Below are 15,838 nucleotides of genomic sequence, written 5' to 3' on the forward strand. Positions count from 1 at the left end.
CTAAAGTATTAACTTTGTTGTCAGAGTAAGCTACCTGTTCCTGTTGCCAACAGTTTCTACGATCGGATGTGTGTGTGTGTGTGTGTGTGTGTGTGTGTGTGTGTGTGTGTGTGTGTGTGTGTGTGTGTGTGTGTGTGTGCGCGCGTGTGTGTGTGTGTGTGTGTGTGTGTGTGTGTGTGTGTGTGTGTGTGTGTATATATATATATATATATATATATATATATATATATATATATATATATATATATGTATATATATGTATATATATATATATTCAACATCAGAAAAATCTCGCTTTTATTCTTCGATGTAGGATTAATCTCTTCTATTGAAAAGAATATGCGAGTGTAAAACTAGAGGGCAAACCGAGAGCGCACACCTTCCCCACAACTATACTATCCAAAAAAAGAAACGCATAACCCGGTTTTTTGCGGAGGTGATGCAGTCTTTTCAATTATGCATAACTAAATAAGAATTGCTATTCTGCAAATATTTTTTACACAGATTAAGGAAGGGTCCATATCTAGACAACAAGGCCATCAACTTGAGGTAAGACACTCACAATGAGTCTCCCACTTGAGTGGAATGTCAGTATCTGTTGTGACCACCACGGGCACGAATAACAGTTCTGACACGCCTTGTCATGGACTGGATGAGACGCTGGATAGAGGCCTGGGGAATGTTCTGCCACTCCTCCTGCAAACATGCAACTTGCTCTTGAAGCGTTTGGGGTTGAGGTTGACGTTGGCGTAGACGTCGATCAAGTTCATCCCACAGATGCTCAATTGGGTTAAGATCTGGGGAACGGGACGGCCAGGGTAGCACATTTACATTGTTTTCGGCGAGGAAGTCCCTTGTGACACGTGCCGTGTGCGGTCTGGCGTTGTCCTGCTGGAACAACTCCCGCTGAACGTCAATGACAGGTAAAAGGTGTGGCTGCAGGATGGTGTCTCGGTAGCGTACGGCCGTAAGATTTCCCTGAACGTGGACAAGATTTGTACGACCAGTATACGATATTGCTGCCCACATCATCACACTCCCTCCACCAAATCTGTCCACTTGGCGTACGCAGTTAGGGGCATAACGTTCGTGAGCACGTCTGTAAACCCGGTTTCTACCATCACGTCTCTGCAATAGGAATCAGGACTCATCACTGAACCAAATGCGTCGCCAGTTGCGTAGATTCCATGCAGTCACGTTGTTACACCATCGGAGGCGATTGGCGCGATGGTGAGGACGCAGCACGATCCCAACATAGGGCCTCCTGGCTCTCAGTCCATGTTCCCTCAGCCTGTTCCGCACTGTCTGACCTGATATTTCAGTCCCGGTATGCTGGCTGCTATGCTTTCAGCTGTAGCACAACGTTCACGCAAATGGAGGACCCTTATGTAGCGATCTTGGGCTGCTGTAGTGACACGTGGTCGACCTGAACGCCGACGGTCATTTGTTGTCCCAGTATTGTTGTAGCGGGCAGCAAGCCGTGAAATCGTGCTCTGGCTGACGTGTAGACGCCTAGAAATGGACGATTGGGACTCTTCAGCTTGAAGTCTTCCAATGGCAATATTTCTTGTGACAGTGTCAAGGCGTGGCATGTTGAATCAGCTTGAAAACACCCGCTTGAAAGACGCCGATTTCCGACCCGAAGTTGCGGTTTTATAGTCACACACTGCATGCTTTTCCATGCGTAAGTTCGGCGTGTAAGACTGCACGTGATGCAGTGTGGTGCTGTATTTTTTACTTCTTCCAAAAACGGCCTCCAAACTCAACATTTTCAACCAAGAAATGTTTTGAGGAATAAAATGTGTGCTAACTGTGACTATTAACAATATTAAAACACATTTTGCTCATGAAATGAAGACAAAATGTATTTATTTCATTTTAAAATAAAACAAAACACCTATGCGTTTCTTTTTTTGGATAGTATATATAGGCCGCCGCCGTACGAGTGAAATATTCTTGAGTACGGCGTAAAATACCAATCAAATAAATAAATAAATAACAACTATATAAATGTACAATGTAGACAAATTAAAAGACAATCCTCTGCATCCGTGTCTTATGTCGTGATGGGGAAAATTGCTTAAGAAATTCACGGATTTTGAAGAGCCCCAAACTGTAATTATCGGAAATGTAGGTGTTGTAAGGGAAAATGTTCATTCCAAAGCCATACATAACTTCTTCACGACATTTGGATACAGTGAAGAATTTGTTTTACAGTATTCCCGGATCCAAGTCTAAATAACCATTCAATATGAAACTTTGTGCTTCTGCCAAGGACAAGCTGTGAACAAAATGACTTCTGCACATCTGGCAATGGTGAAGAATCTCTAAAAGATCCGAGATCCGGAAGCAGACCCCGATTATCACCAAACTGAAATGGATTGGTGACAATTGCCATTAACAGACGTACCGGACGTGTTGTACATTTCACTTATACGACGGCGGCCAGCATTATGGTGGGAGGAAACCAGGCAGAGCCCGGGGGAAACCCACGACCATCCGCAAGTTGCTGGAAGACCTTCCCTACGTACAGCCGGAAAGGAAGACAGCATGAGCTCGACTTGAACTCACAACGAACGCATTGGTGAGAGGCTCCTGGGTCATTGCGCTGCTCTAGCGCGCTAACCAACTGAGCCACGGAGGCCCCCAGACGTGTCTATATATTACGTATTTATATGTGGTGAGCACAGTTTATGACCAAGTTCACAAAAATGAATCTGAGATATAACTGCGACAAGCCTACAAATTCTATTGCTCTCTTTTTTTGCATATATAATTTTGCGTTGGCGGTGTATGTGCATATATGTCTATGTAAAGTACCTACCTTTGCAGACTTGACCGTTTCCAGTATACCCTGCGTCACAAACACAGACAAAACTGCCAACTGTGTTATTGCACTGTGCATGGTCATCACAATTAGACGTTTTCTTGGAAGCACACTCATTGATGTCTACAGACAGATAGGAAAAATAAGACATACAGGAAAGCTTCCCCTGTAGTTCTTTTACAAGACGGTTATCAAGGTTTAGAAAGGTTTTAAAAACAACAACATGCAAACGATGAAGCGATAAGAGCAGTCTATGTGAAGTACCTACCTTTGCAGACTTGACCGTTTCCAGTATACCCTGCGTCACAAACACAGACAAAATTGCCAACTGTGTTATTGCACAGTGCATGGTCATCACAATTAGAAGTTTTCTTGGAAGCACACTCATTGATGTCTACAGACAAATAGGAAAAATAAGACATACAGGAAAGCTTCCCCCGCAGTTCTTTTACAAGACGGTTATCAAGGTTTAGAAAGGTTTTAAAAACAACAACATGCAAACGATGAAGTGATAAGAGCAGCACTTTTCCAGAAAGACATATTGGAGGCAAAGACAAAGTCACAGCACCGTTAATCATTTTGCCTGGCTACACAAATATCAAAATCGACTGATATCGATGATATCGTTGTCATGTAAGTGGCTGTCCACCCAAAATGGCTCTATATTTTTGTCTTCTTTACATTTTGGCAATGTATAGATTAAGAAAAAAAAACTACTTCTTGTGTAAAAACAATAAAATCAAGGAAAAAACTAATTTTTGAAATTTGTTACAATTGTGCGTTTTGTTAACAAAGCAGGAATGCAAAACCAGTTTACGGCGCATGGCAACTATCCTATAGTCCTCATTACAGACCACGTGATAACATACCCTGGCAGACTGTTCCGTTCCCGGTGTATCCAAGATGGCAAGAACAGAGAAAACTACCAGGTGTATTCATGCAGTGCGCGTTTTCGTCACAGACGTCAGCGGTTGCACATTCATCGATGTCTGAAGACACAAAAACATGTAAATAACGTTGGTTTTAATCTTAATGACACATGTAATATATAAAGGTGAGTTATATTAAGGCCAGCACACACCAAAGTGGACGTTATACTAGGTGTAATAAACGATATATACAACACTTCAATACGTGTGAGAAAAGGACTTTTCACAGGATTCTGACATTGTAGTTACTTGCAGACTTATGATGACCTCATCTTGACATTATAGTTACTTGCAGACTTATGATGACCTCATCTTGACATTATGGTTACTTGCAGACTTATGATGACCTCATCTTGACATTATAGTTACTTGCAGTGTTATATGGCTGTAATGTTTTTATCTTAAAGTAAACTAGCTTAAACCACATTTCCAGTATATCCTGCGTCACAAACACAGACAAAACTGCCAATTGTGTTATTGCACTGTGCACGGTCATCACAATTAGACGTTTTCTTGGAAGCACACTCATTGATGTCTACAGACAGATAGGAAAAATAAGACATACAGGAAAGCTTCCCCCGCAGTTCTTTTACAAGACAGTTATCAAGGTTTAGAAAAGTTTTAAAAACAACAACATGCAAACGATGAAGCGATAAGAGCAGCACTTTTCCAGAAAGACATATTGGAGGCAAAGACAAAGTCACAGCACCGTTAATCATTTTGCCTGGCTACACAAATATCAAAATCGACTGATATCGATGATATCGTTGTCATGTAAGTGGCTGTTCACCCAGAATGGCTCTATATTTTTGTGTTCTTTTACATTTTGGCAATGTATAGATTAAGAAAAAAAAACTACTTCTTGTGTAAAAACAATAAAATCAAGGAAAAAACTAATTTTCGAAATTTGTTACAATCGTGCGTTTTGTTAACAAAACAGGAATGCAAAACCAGTTTACGGCGCATGGCAACTATCCTCATTACAGACCACGTGATAACATACCCTGGCAGACTGTTCCGTTCCCGGTGTATCCAAGATGGCAAGAACAGAGAAAACTACCAGGTGTATTCATGCAGTGCGCGTTTTCGTCACAGACGTCATTTCTTGTACATTCATCGATGTCTGAAGACACAAAAACATGTAAATAACGTTGATTTTAAATGTTAATGACACATGTAATATATAAAGGTGAGTTATATTAAGGCCAGCACACACCAAAGTGAACGTTATACTGGGTGTAACAAACGGTATATACAACACTTCAACACGTGTGAGAAAAGGGCTTTTCACAGGATTCTGATAATAAAAGCCACTACTTTATACACGGAAACGGAATATGCTCGTTATCATAAACTTGCACAGCATTCGACTAAATTCCCGTCCTAATACATTATCACCCTACATATGTTTTTCCATTGACCGTTTCCAGTATACCCTGCATCATACCGTGGATGGCTATCATTATTTGAAACTTTCCTCTAAGCACATCCACTGATATCTGCAGACTGACAGAAATAACAAAACATACAGGAAAGCTTCCCCCGCTGTTCCTTTACATGACGGTTATCAAGGTTTAAAATGTCACCAACCTGCGGACGGTCGTGGAATTCCCCCGGGCTCTGCCCGGTTTCTTCCCACCATAATGCTGACCGCTATCGTATAAGTGACATACATAAATAATAAAAATAAATCACGGTTTAGAAGCAACAATGGTAAGAATTACAGAATATTTACCTTAGAGCTAATGATGTCGGATTGACTTGTTATGGCAAAAGTTTAATGATGTTTTAGATATTGAATGATTTTTATTTTTCACCAGCTATTGATATATTGATATATTATGTTTACTCCAAGTCAAGTCAGTCTGGTGTTTTATACAATACTAAGTTAACATCTAACATATATGATGGTTGTATCAGGCGGGGTAGAAATCTGTTCGACACAGGGCGGAAAGACTGTGGCAAAGTACATTTACCCATAGCAATCTTCTAGCCAAGGCTAGGCCCAGCGCGTCTCTTTGGCTGATAGCAAAGGGGCCGGTGATGTGTTGAGCCAAAGAGACGAACAGGGTCTTGCCAAAGCCCATTCCATCACGAGCGCTGAGTTCAAATACACAACCTCAGTGGCCTAAGAATTAGATACGAAACCATGCCTGATATCTGACGTTCAGTGTCACACGTACACACACACGACTAAATACATATTACATTATGTATATCCACGTAGACTGTTGCCTGTCGAAGGTTCTCTGTGTACTCCGTCAAACACAGCTGATATTTATGAAAATATAATATTTATGAAGAGATCTCGCGTTTTTGTAAATGATGCAACGTATGTTCTAGTCCTCGCAAGATTATGACTGACTCCTAACTTTTTATGTATATATTACTCACAATGCTTCTAAGGGAGCAGCTATTATTTACTTTAGACATCCCTCCCATTTTTAAATACTATGCTAAGAACGGCATGATGATATGGCATGATCAGTATGATATTCATTGTCCTTGAAGTAGTGATACCAGCAGCGTTTGAAACTTGCTCAACTCATGTACTGTTGATGAAGTGAAACAACTAGCAAATTCCGAAGTTGATACCGGAAACTGGGTATCGAAGGGACACGTTAAAGTTGGTAACTGTTCCTTGCCAGCGATTCACGTGTAAGAATGATCATAAACGCTTTGACAGTCTTGACAGTTCATGTCTTTAAACTGTATCCCTTTACCTTACCAAGTTTGTTACCTTGCTGATGTTTCATAAGACTGGATCCCCTGGTTTGAACATAGAAGATCATACACAGATCAAATTTTATGATCGGAATACACTTTCATCTATGTCTTGGTTGTTTGATCTCGGGATGGCCCACTGTTGTAGAAGTCCGGAGAGCTGGTGGGATTCACAGGTTCGGGAAGTTATGTATAGATTGGTCGACTGAAAAGAAGAGCAGCTGGGGACAGCCCCTGTAGTAGCGTGAGGCACAGCTCTGTAATTCAAGAGGAAACTGTTCGGATATATCTCCTTGTAAAAAAAATACGCACAACTTTCTCTATTGCCCACATTAACCGTTCGACCTCGCCATTCGCCTGAGGCCAGTAAGGTGTGATCTTCCTGTCATTGAACCCTGTTACTTCAGCAAAATGGGCAAAACCATGTCCATTACATGCAGGTCTAATGTCTGATTTAAGAACATACAAAAATAATGTCCATTTTGAGAATAAGATGACTAACTGATGCAGATCTCGCTACTGCTACTATGGGGTATCTGGAGTATTCATCTATGACCAGAAACAAATAATCTCCGTAATGGCCCGCAGTAATCAACGCCTACACAGCTGTATGGTTTTGTAGGCATGCCTGGCATTTACAAGGACTCCGGTTTCTGTGAGGAGACATTTGCTTGGCACTGCAGACAATTACTCACATGTTGTTTTCACATCCTGCATGGTCAATGTTGGGACAGCAGGCTTTTTCACGCAAAAGTGTCTCAGTGTTGGTGACCTTCGTGAGCTCACTGAAGGACATATTTCCTTATGGATGGGGGTACAAGGAGCCTTGTTCCAGGTAATACCATGTCAAGGGTAAAGTTGTTTGTGCTCTGTCACAACTGTAAACGGATTGCCAAAAATATTGATATGAATTTTTCATAAGCCCAGACAAAGTTCAGCTGGCGTATGGCACTTTGTGTTGTTTTCTACTCGAATCTGTTTGAGTCAAAATGCCAACAGTCCGACAGGGCCAAAGTACAACACTTTAGAATATAGGGCATCCTTCAGTTGCCGGAATGCTGTTTGTTGTCAGTCTGACCGTAGGCATGCTGTCCGCCAGTGTCGCATAGTTTGAAATAAACGTTGTTCGTCATGCCAAGAAAACTCTACAGCAGCTGGGGTTCCGGGTACCGGTATGTTCTTTCTGAAGATCTGGGGAAGTGCCGTCTTTGGAAAATGTAACTCCGAATAATGACAGTGGTTTTTTTTTAAATTCCCATTTGTTCAAGTTTAGGGTTAGGTTCCGATCTCTTAGACGTTGAAGTACTTTGCAACGTGATGCATCGTGATCTTGATCGTTCTTGCCGAACAGGTTCCTATAACAGCATGAATATCAGCCAGAACTTGCTGGATAACGCCATGAAATATTTAGGATGCAGAGTATAGTCCAAACAGGAGGCTCTTTTATATCCTTTGGGAGTTGCAAACGTACATATAGTTAAAAGACGTGAGTCTGGATGTAATTCAAGCTGGTGCTTAACATCCAGTTATGAGAGCACTAGTACTATAACACCATTTAGAGCTTGTATCACTTCGTCTTTTGTGGGCATAGGGTGTCCTTTTGAGGCCAGATTGCACCACATTTCCTACTGATATTCTGAAATCTGCTGTTTGATTTCAATCTGTTATAACTTTGTGGCGGATTTGTGACTTGGTTTGGCCTAGATTGGCGATTTCCAACATCGTCTCTATATTGTGCACGTCGGTTTGTTAGAAAGTTGACAGTGTTACTGGTATGTTCAGAGCTAGTTTCAATGTGCTTGGACTGCATTGTTAATGTTTCAAACACAATCAAGACCTGTGCTTGCATCTCTAATAAATCTTCGTTTAAGATGAGTAGACTGACATTTTTCAACCACCTGGTCAGCAATTACATCGGAGACGTCAGCAAACTCACATGTAGCAGCCAATGACCATAGGCGTGTAACAATTTGGAAAAAAGACTCACGGGCTTGCTGATGGGCTTGTCCGGTACATAGCTCGCATAACTGACGATTTTCTGTGGTAAGAGGTAATACTCGGCCAACCAAATGGAAGCGCTTTGTAAATTAATGAGTGATGACTATCAGCTAAAGTATATAAATAGACTAGAGCGTGAAAAATCCGACAAGTTCTATTGTTAGAGCATTCTTTCACACCTGGCTGTATTTGGCTAAGACAGGTGATATTGGTTTTGTAAATGATTTTAACTGGCAAGCGAATAAACACAATCTATTCATGTAGCCTTTGCTGTCCAAAAAACTATAATGATAGATACTGAACTTGAAAATTAACATTCATTAGCTATCGAGTTTCGTGGATCGGTTAGTTTTTGTTGGTTGATCAAGGCAGTAAACGTAGCTATTTATGTAAAGTGTCTGATTTGATAAAATTAAGATGATGGATACCGTATACACAAAGTTTCCTGATATAGCCATCGTCCACATATGAACACAAGCAAACAGCCTATATGCGTACCTGTTTTCAGGCTGCTCCATTTCTAGTGAGTGAGTGGGTCCTTGGGGTTTAACGTCGTACTCAACCATTTTTCAGTCATATGACGACGAAGGAATCCTTAGGGTGCATGTACGCGTAATGTGCCTCCTTGTTACAGGACGGATTTCCACCGCTCTTTTATTTAGTGCTGCTTCACTGAAACGACTTACCGAGGGCAAGTAAACCGCCCCGCCCGAGCCATTATACTGATACGGGTCAACCAGTCGTTGCACTATGCCCTTCATGCTGAACGCCAAGCGAGCAAGTTTCAACTTCCTCTTTTAAGCTCCATTTCTAGCACGCAACAATGATATACAGAAGATCAAGAGGATCTTGTTCTTGTCAGGTTTTCTTACTCTTTAACTGTAAAATATATATGACATTATGGTGTAACTTAAAACCTAATGTTAGCAAATTGTTAGGCACAAAGACTTTTTAGACCGAACTTGAGAGCACGTAAATCAATAAAATTAATTATCATGTGGCAGCATATTATTTCGGCATTGCAACACCGGTGTGTTGTGTTTACAAGAAGAGCTCACCTTCACACAAACCGTCTATTCTCTTAAAACCCTGGATACATTTACATTTGCCGGCTTTGTTACATCTGGAGTTGTAATCACACACCTCCCGCCTCGTGTCTTCTCCGTTGCACTTCACTGAAGGGGAAATACGCTGAGTGTTAATATGTTATTCCACATCTGTCACCCACAGAAATAATGCAGATATTATGGATCCCTGAATCCAGTTGTTCAGTTGAACATGGCTATGATCAAAGGCTCTTTCTGATACATTTATATGGATAACACTGATTTTAAATTATTGGTGAATATGAACCACTGTGCAGTCTCCATCGACTCACTTGAACCTTAAGTTGAGAGGAAGCAGTCAACTTTTTGCGCAAAATATAGCGTGTGACTGACATAATCTTCTATATAATCCATAGATGCATAAGCCTAAAAGTCGCCTACGAAGATATACCTTGACGTGGACTAAAACAAAACATATGCGGTCATAAGTCCGAGGAAACTCAGTATGGCACACGATGATGGAGGGAGTAGAGGATGGGGCTGAGTTGAAAATGACCAGTTCCTCTAACAGAGAAGATTTTATCCCTTTTAATACTTATGAGGAATTTGTTATCATACTTACTGGAAACACGAACAAATGCCAGTGAGACCAGAGCGTCTTGCATTTGTGAAGCCTTCCATGCAACCACAATATGATTCATTGTGCACAGTGCCGAATCCACAGCTGGAATTGTCCGCCACATTACACCAGAGTTCGCCTGCGTAAAAAAAATAAGTCAAACAATTGTAACAAATGAGAGTCAATGGCTTGTGCACGGCAATTTCGTTGACTTAGTAATGATCACAGGAAGAAAATGCAGTTGTTACACGACCAAGGGCATGGTAATATTCTCAATTAACATTTAGATATAAACTGACGGCCAAAACAAAGTTTACAACTCCGTGAGTAAAATTTAACCAGCCTTTTCAGCACATTAAGACCAAATTATTGTTGGAAAACATTGTACGAAGCATATACCATGTGCGACAAGCGTCATATACGCCCACACGAATTTGTTTTGCGACAACGATGAAAGTTGAAAAATCACGTGACCGTTGGATGGCCGCAACTGGGCATGTAATAAGTGTATAAAAACGTTACATACAGTGTGCTGGACTTGCACACTGACTAAAAGCCCCCAAAGTAATGCATCGTTTGACTCCAGAACAACGTGAAAGGGCCTTGGGTATGGTATCCATGGGAGCCACTCATGCCCCCATTGCAAGGACCTTCGGCTGCTCTCGTGTAACTTTGTCAAACTTCATGCAACGTTACAGACAGGGCAGATATCGGACAGGCCAAGAACAGGCAGGCCTAGGGTAACTACGCTCAGAGAAGACGGGCACCTAACATCTGAGGAACCCCCTCCTGACATGACGTCATCGTCAACCAATGCTTTAGGTCACCTGGTCGGTCGGCAGACCGTGTCCAGACTCATAGCTCATGGAATTAGGGCCTATCGACCATTCACAGGGCAGTTGTTGACGGCCGAACATCTTCGCCAGCAAGTGCCATTTTTAAAGTCTTTGGTATGACCCGACCGGGTATGATCCCGGGGTCTCCCTACTTTGAGGTGGACGCTCTAACCATTAGTCCACCGAAGCGGTCAGATAAAACTTGATGTAAGGATTACAAATATATAAGATGCACTGTAGACCCCAAAATACGTGTTTTGGGCTGGATAATGTAATCAGACTAAAATACAGGCTGAGGGGATTTTGGTAATCTATTCTTCAGGCTATTAAAGCCACTTACAGCCTGAACCGAAAGAGCTAAGTGAAACTGCCTCACAGCATTTGCCAGCCACTTTGTATTTATATGAAATTCTTTTCAGACGCTTTTCGTTTAGAAAAGAGAGATGTAGTTGAAATTTAATATACCCATATCGAACATTTGCCCGTGGAATTCGTATGAGGCCATCATCGTACCATCGTTCAATCGCCTGGCGAAGACACGGATAAAGCCATCGTGCAATCGTTCCATAGAAGGACAATGCGAAACAATGGCTCGAAGGGATGGCACAATGGCACGAAGCGATGTCACGAAGCGATGGTACGATGCTAGTATGGTGTCATAGCTTCGTACCACTGTTTCGCATTGTCCTTCGATGGAACGATTGCACGATGGCCTTATCCGGCTTTTACATTTGCCACCAAGTGCAATGTGCAAGCACACTTTTGTGTCATGAAAACTGTGGAAATGCACTGATACTTGTCAGTTTGATGTATTTTGGTGGGGGATGCGGAATCGCTTATAATTTGTACACTTCTACAGATGATGTCCGACAGATAGTCCTGTCTGATGTTTTTTGGACGTTCATTCCGAAAATGCATTTTTTTCACAACTTGAAGTGACATCCTCAAAACCGGAAGTCATCACATGGCAAGGAGACAAACTCTACATAACCGAAAATGACATCAGCAAACTAAAAGTGGTACTTACCAAAAAAGGGGCATTTTCACACAAAACTGACAAATTTCTACAGCTAAAAGGGTTCAACAGAACTGCGTAAACCTTAGGTATGTGGTAGACCACGAGATGAAATTTGGCGAGAAAAACTTTGGGTGACCTGGTGGCCATTCTGAGTTGAAGTGAAAATATTTGAGAGCTTACTTTCATCACAGCCTCCTATCATATCGACTTGAAATTTAACACACAAAACATGCGTTCCCTGAACGCTGTTCGCAATGTGTATGCAAATTCAGCTGAAATGATGTCATGTGAAATCGAAACAATTTGAATTGGAAGTTTCTAAACATGTTACCTCACGGAGTTCGATGTCCTACTTACGAATCGGGTCTTATTTTTATCTTGCGAAGAATACTGTTGTCGCAAATTGCGATCAAATTACGAATAAACGCAATTTTCCCCATATTTACAGGTCACGCGACGGAAAACTGTGACAGTTGTAAAGGTGAAAATCGCTGTATGAAAAGAGAAAAATATGTACTGTACGTATGCAGAGCTGAGTTAAAAAGACACGGGACATGCACATCTTATATCCAATATTGCCCAAAGGTCAATTTACTACATTTGGCACATCTACATATACATGCTGTATATACATACATATATATTTACATACAATGTTCTGGTGGCTACTAAGAATGTATGCTATCTAATGAAGTTGGTTATATATCAATACATGGGCACCATTCAAGTAACCAGAAGTGTTACACTGCATAGGCCGAAAAAACCGGCTAGAACTCCGGCACCGCTGCTTTAGCAGCTATATTATTATTTTTATACAGCCGATAAAATTGCAATATCTCAAAAAATGTTAAAGGTAGAAAAAGCGAAATTTAGAGTTTTAATGACGCAACTTTTGATGTTCAGATATGAATATTTTGCCTAAATTCGAATTTAGCAAGCTACTTGTCAAGCCAAAACTGAAACCAACTGTTAAACCAACACCATATGCTGGTACTGAGATACCAGTTATTGGGCAAGGTGTACTAACTGTTGAACACAAGAGACTGCTAAGGAATTGAGGTAATAAGATGAGATGATGTCCAAGTTTACTGGTGCTTGTTAACTTCGCAAATCTGGATGCCTCCATTGAATTCTGGTACCTTTTTCTTAGCTCTAGGTTATGCACGTTTAATACACTCATTTGGACGATACCGCTATTTGAGATTACCAGAAATTTACCATCGACAGATATATTGGTTGTTTGAACATGTTCAAGGAACATATACACCGATGGATAACCCCATTATCTGGACATATGACAAAGAGAAATGCCAGAGAAAATAGCCTGAAACTCAGCCCAGACAAATGTCTGTACTATGTGAAAGAACTCACATTCTTAGGTGATACAATCTCAAAAGATGGACTGAACCTGACGCTGAGAAAGTTGAAGCCAACAATCAGTTTGCTAAGCCGAAATGCAAGAAGTGTATATGACATATTCATAGGCACGATAAATTATCTTGGGCATTACAGTCCAGACTTGTCAGCGAGAGCTGCACCACTACGTAAGCTCCTGGACAAAACCATACAGTGGAATCGAACAGATGAGCAGGAAGTGGCCTGGGAGGAAGCCATTCCCCGTCAATCTGTATTACAATTTAACGACCAAATACAAGTAGCTGATGCATGCAAGAATAAAAATGGCAACGTATTCTTACAAAGACATGACGACTTGTGGTTGCCATTTGTCTATGCATCCGGGGCTATGACACAATCCGAGTGTAGAAACTCTTGCCTTTACATATGTTTGTGAACATTTTCATCAGTATATTTATGGTCAAGCTAAGGAAATTGAAACAGTTCACAAGCCCTTGGCGGAGACATTGAAAATGGGGCTACAACGACTCCGACTGCGATTGCAGAAGTATGGCATAACTGTTTGCTATACCTCTGGGAAGTTGATGTTTACAGTAGATGCTTTATTTAGTGCATGCAATACACAAAAAGTGTCAGTTAGCATTACAGCGACATGTGTACAACCATATGTAAATGACATACAGACAAATCCATAGATGTCTAGATGACATTAGTACACAAACAGCTAATTTGATTTCATTATTTCTTTGAAGAGGATTTCTTACAGCCTAATGGCCACTAGGAAAACCTGAACATAACAATAAACAAATTATGTGCACATACATACAGGTACAGAGTTCTAAATATTCAAGTTTGAATATAAATGTATTAATACCTTACAGATGGGACAACTGTACTCCCAAAATACAGCTATATACAAAATAATACATAGATAATTAGATAGCTACTTTCAACTAAGTTCGTAACTGCCCTTACAGAGATGTAGTGATGAAATTAGATATGTTTAGTAGGCGATTACGGCCTTAACATTAAGCACTATTGCCACTACCATGATCGGAAAACCTATTTGTATCATTAAAAAATGTGTGGACACATTTGAAAACATGTTTATTGTCTATGAATATTTGGTTCTTTTGAGTCAAATAAAAGCATTTTACAGATTTCGAGTGAAACCCATCAGAGGTAAAAAGTGGAATTAAACTAAATTTTATTTGGTGATGGCTGTGTATTACATTCACTCTGAGATAAGTCATTTACGCATTTGTATGGACAAATATCCCTGGAAAGTACCCAATTTTAATGTAGAGGAAATGGAACACACAAGAAGTCAAAAGACAAGAGTCAGTACCAGGTAGGCCATCCCTGTTTGCACTGCCTCCACACAATGCTTTCGCATGGACACTATCAGCTTGTGGCATCCTACGTCACTGAGGTATAATAGGACAAGTGCGAGATCTCTGACGTTGGCGATAAAGGGGTGTTGTGTCGAGGTCATTTAGGCCACTCTGGTTTAAATCCGCTGCTAGGTCATGGTGGGTATCTTCTAAACCATAGTTTCGGTGTTGCCTTGGACCTTGGTTTGTCTTGCAGGTAAGTTCATCATTCTCTGGCTGTTCCCTTGGGTCAGGCAAAGGAAACACTGCACGGTCTGGTTCGAGGCAGCCCATATGGGTTCTACTTGGTATCTCTGATAAGTGTTCGGGGGTGTTTGTCACTTGCACATTGACAAGAAGAGTAGAAAGGGATAAGCCCAACACCCTTTCTTCAACTTTCAATCCTTCAAGAAAAACAAGTGACGTAGTTGGTTCAAAGTAGGCCTTGGTGCAACCCAAGTCTTGGTCTACTTTAACGGAACACCCTACGTTCATAACGGTGCGTCCCGGGACTACAATCTTCAGTTTCCCAGCTTTTAATATTGCCATTGGATGTCTGGATGAAGGATAACATGGCTCCAAATTGTCTTTTGCTCTTTTCAGGAAATGCGCGTTGTAACCACTCAGTTGAGGTTTCTCTGGATCCACTCTTCTCTAACAAGGAAACATACTCCTGTATCACATTAAATCCGATGATCGGGTTATGGATTTCTTCATCATCATCAGTCACCAGGAAAGGGGTTAATAAACTAACGGGTGCCTTATTCTGTACTGAAAAGTTCAAAGTAACTCATCCTTGATAAGGAATTTCAGTTCCGTTTGCTGCCTTTAGAGCTAATCTGTCCCCGGTGAGTTCCGAAATCGGTCGTAGGGTCTTCACGTTGTCCTGTAGCCATCTCCTTGGCAATAGTCTTACCTGCGATCCCGTATCCCACAATGCTCTCGTTTCCAACCCATCCAATATGCAAGCAATCAAGGATTTTTCACCTACTTTGTGAGCTTCTTTCTTGTTTGCCTGCGAGGGGCCGTGAGTAACTCCCTTCGTGGAATGGCTTTGTTGCTTTTACATCGATATCCCTTTTCCCCTGCTGGGACCGTTCCTGGCCAGTCAT

Source organism: Liolophura sinensis, chromosome 1, assembly GCF_032854445.1.
Source record: "Liolophura sinensis isolate JHLJ2023 chromosome 1, CUHK_Ljap_v2, whole genome shotgun sequence".
NCBI lineage: Eukaryota > Metazoa > Mollusca > Polyplacophora > Chitonida > Chitonidae > Liolophura > Liolophura sinensis.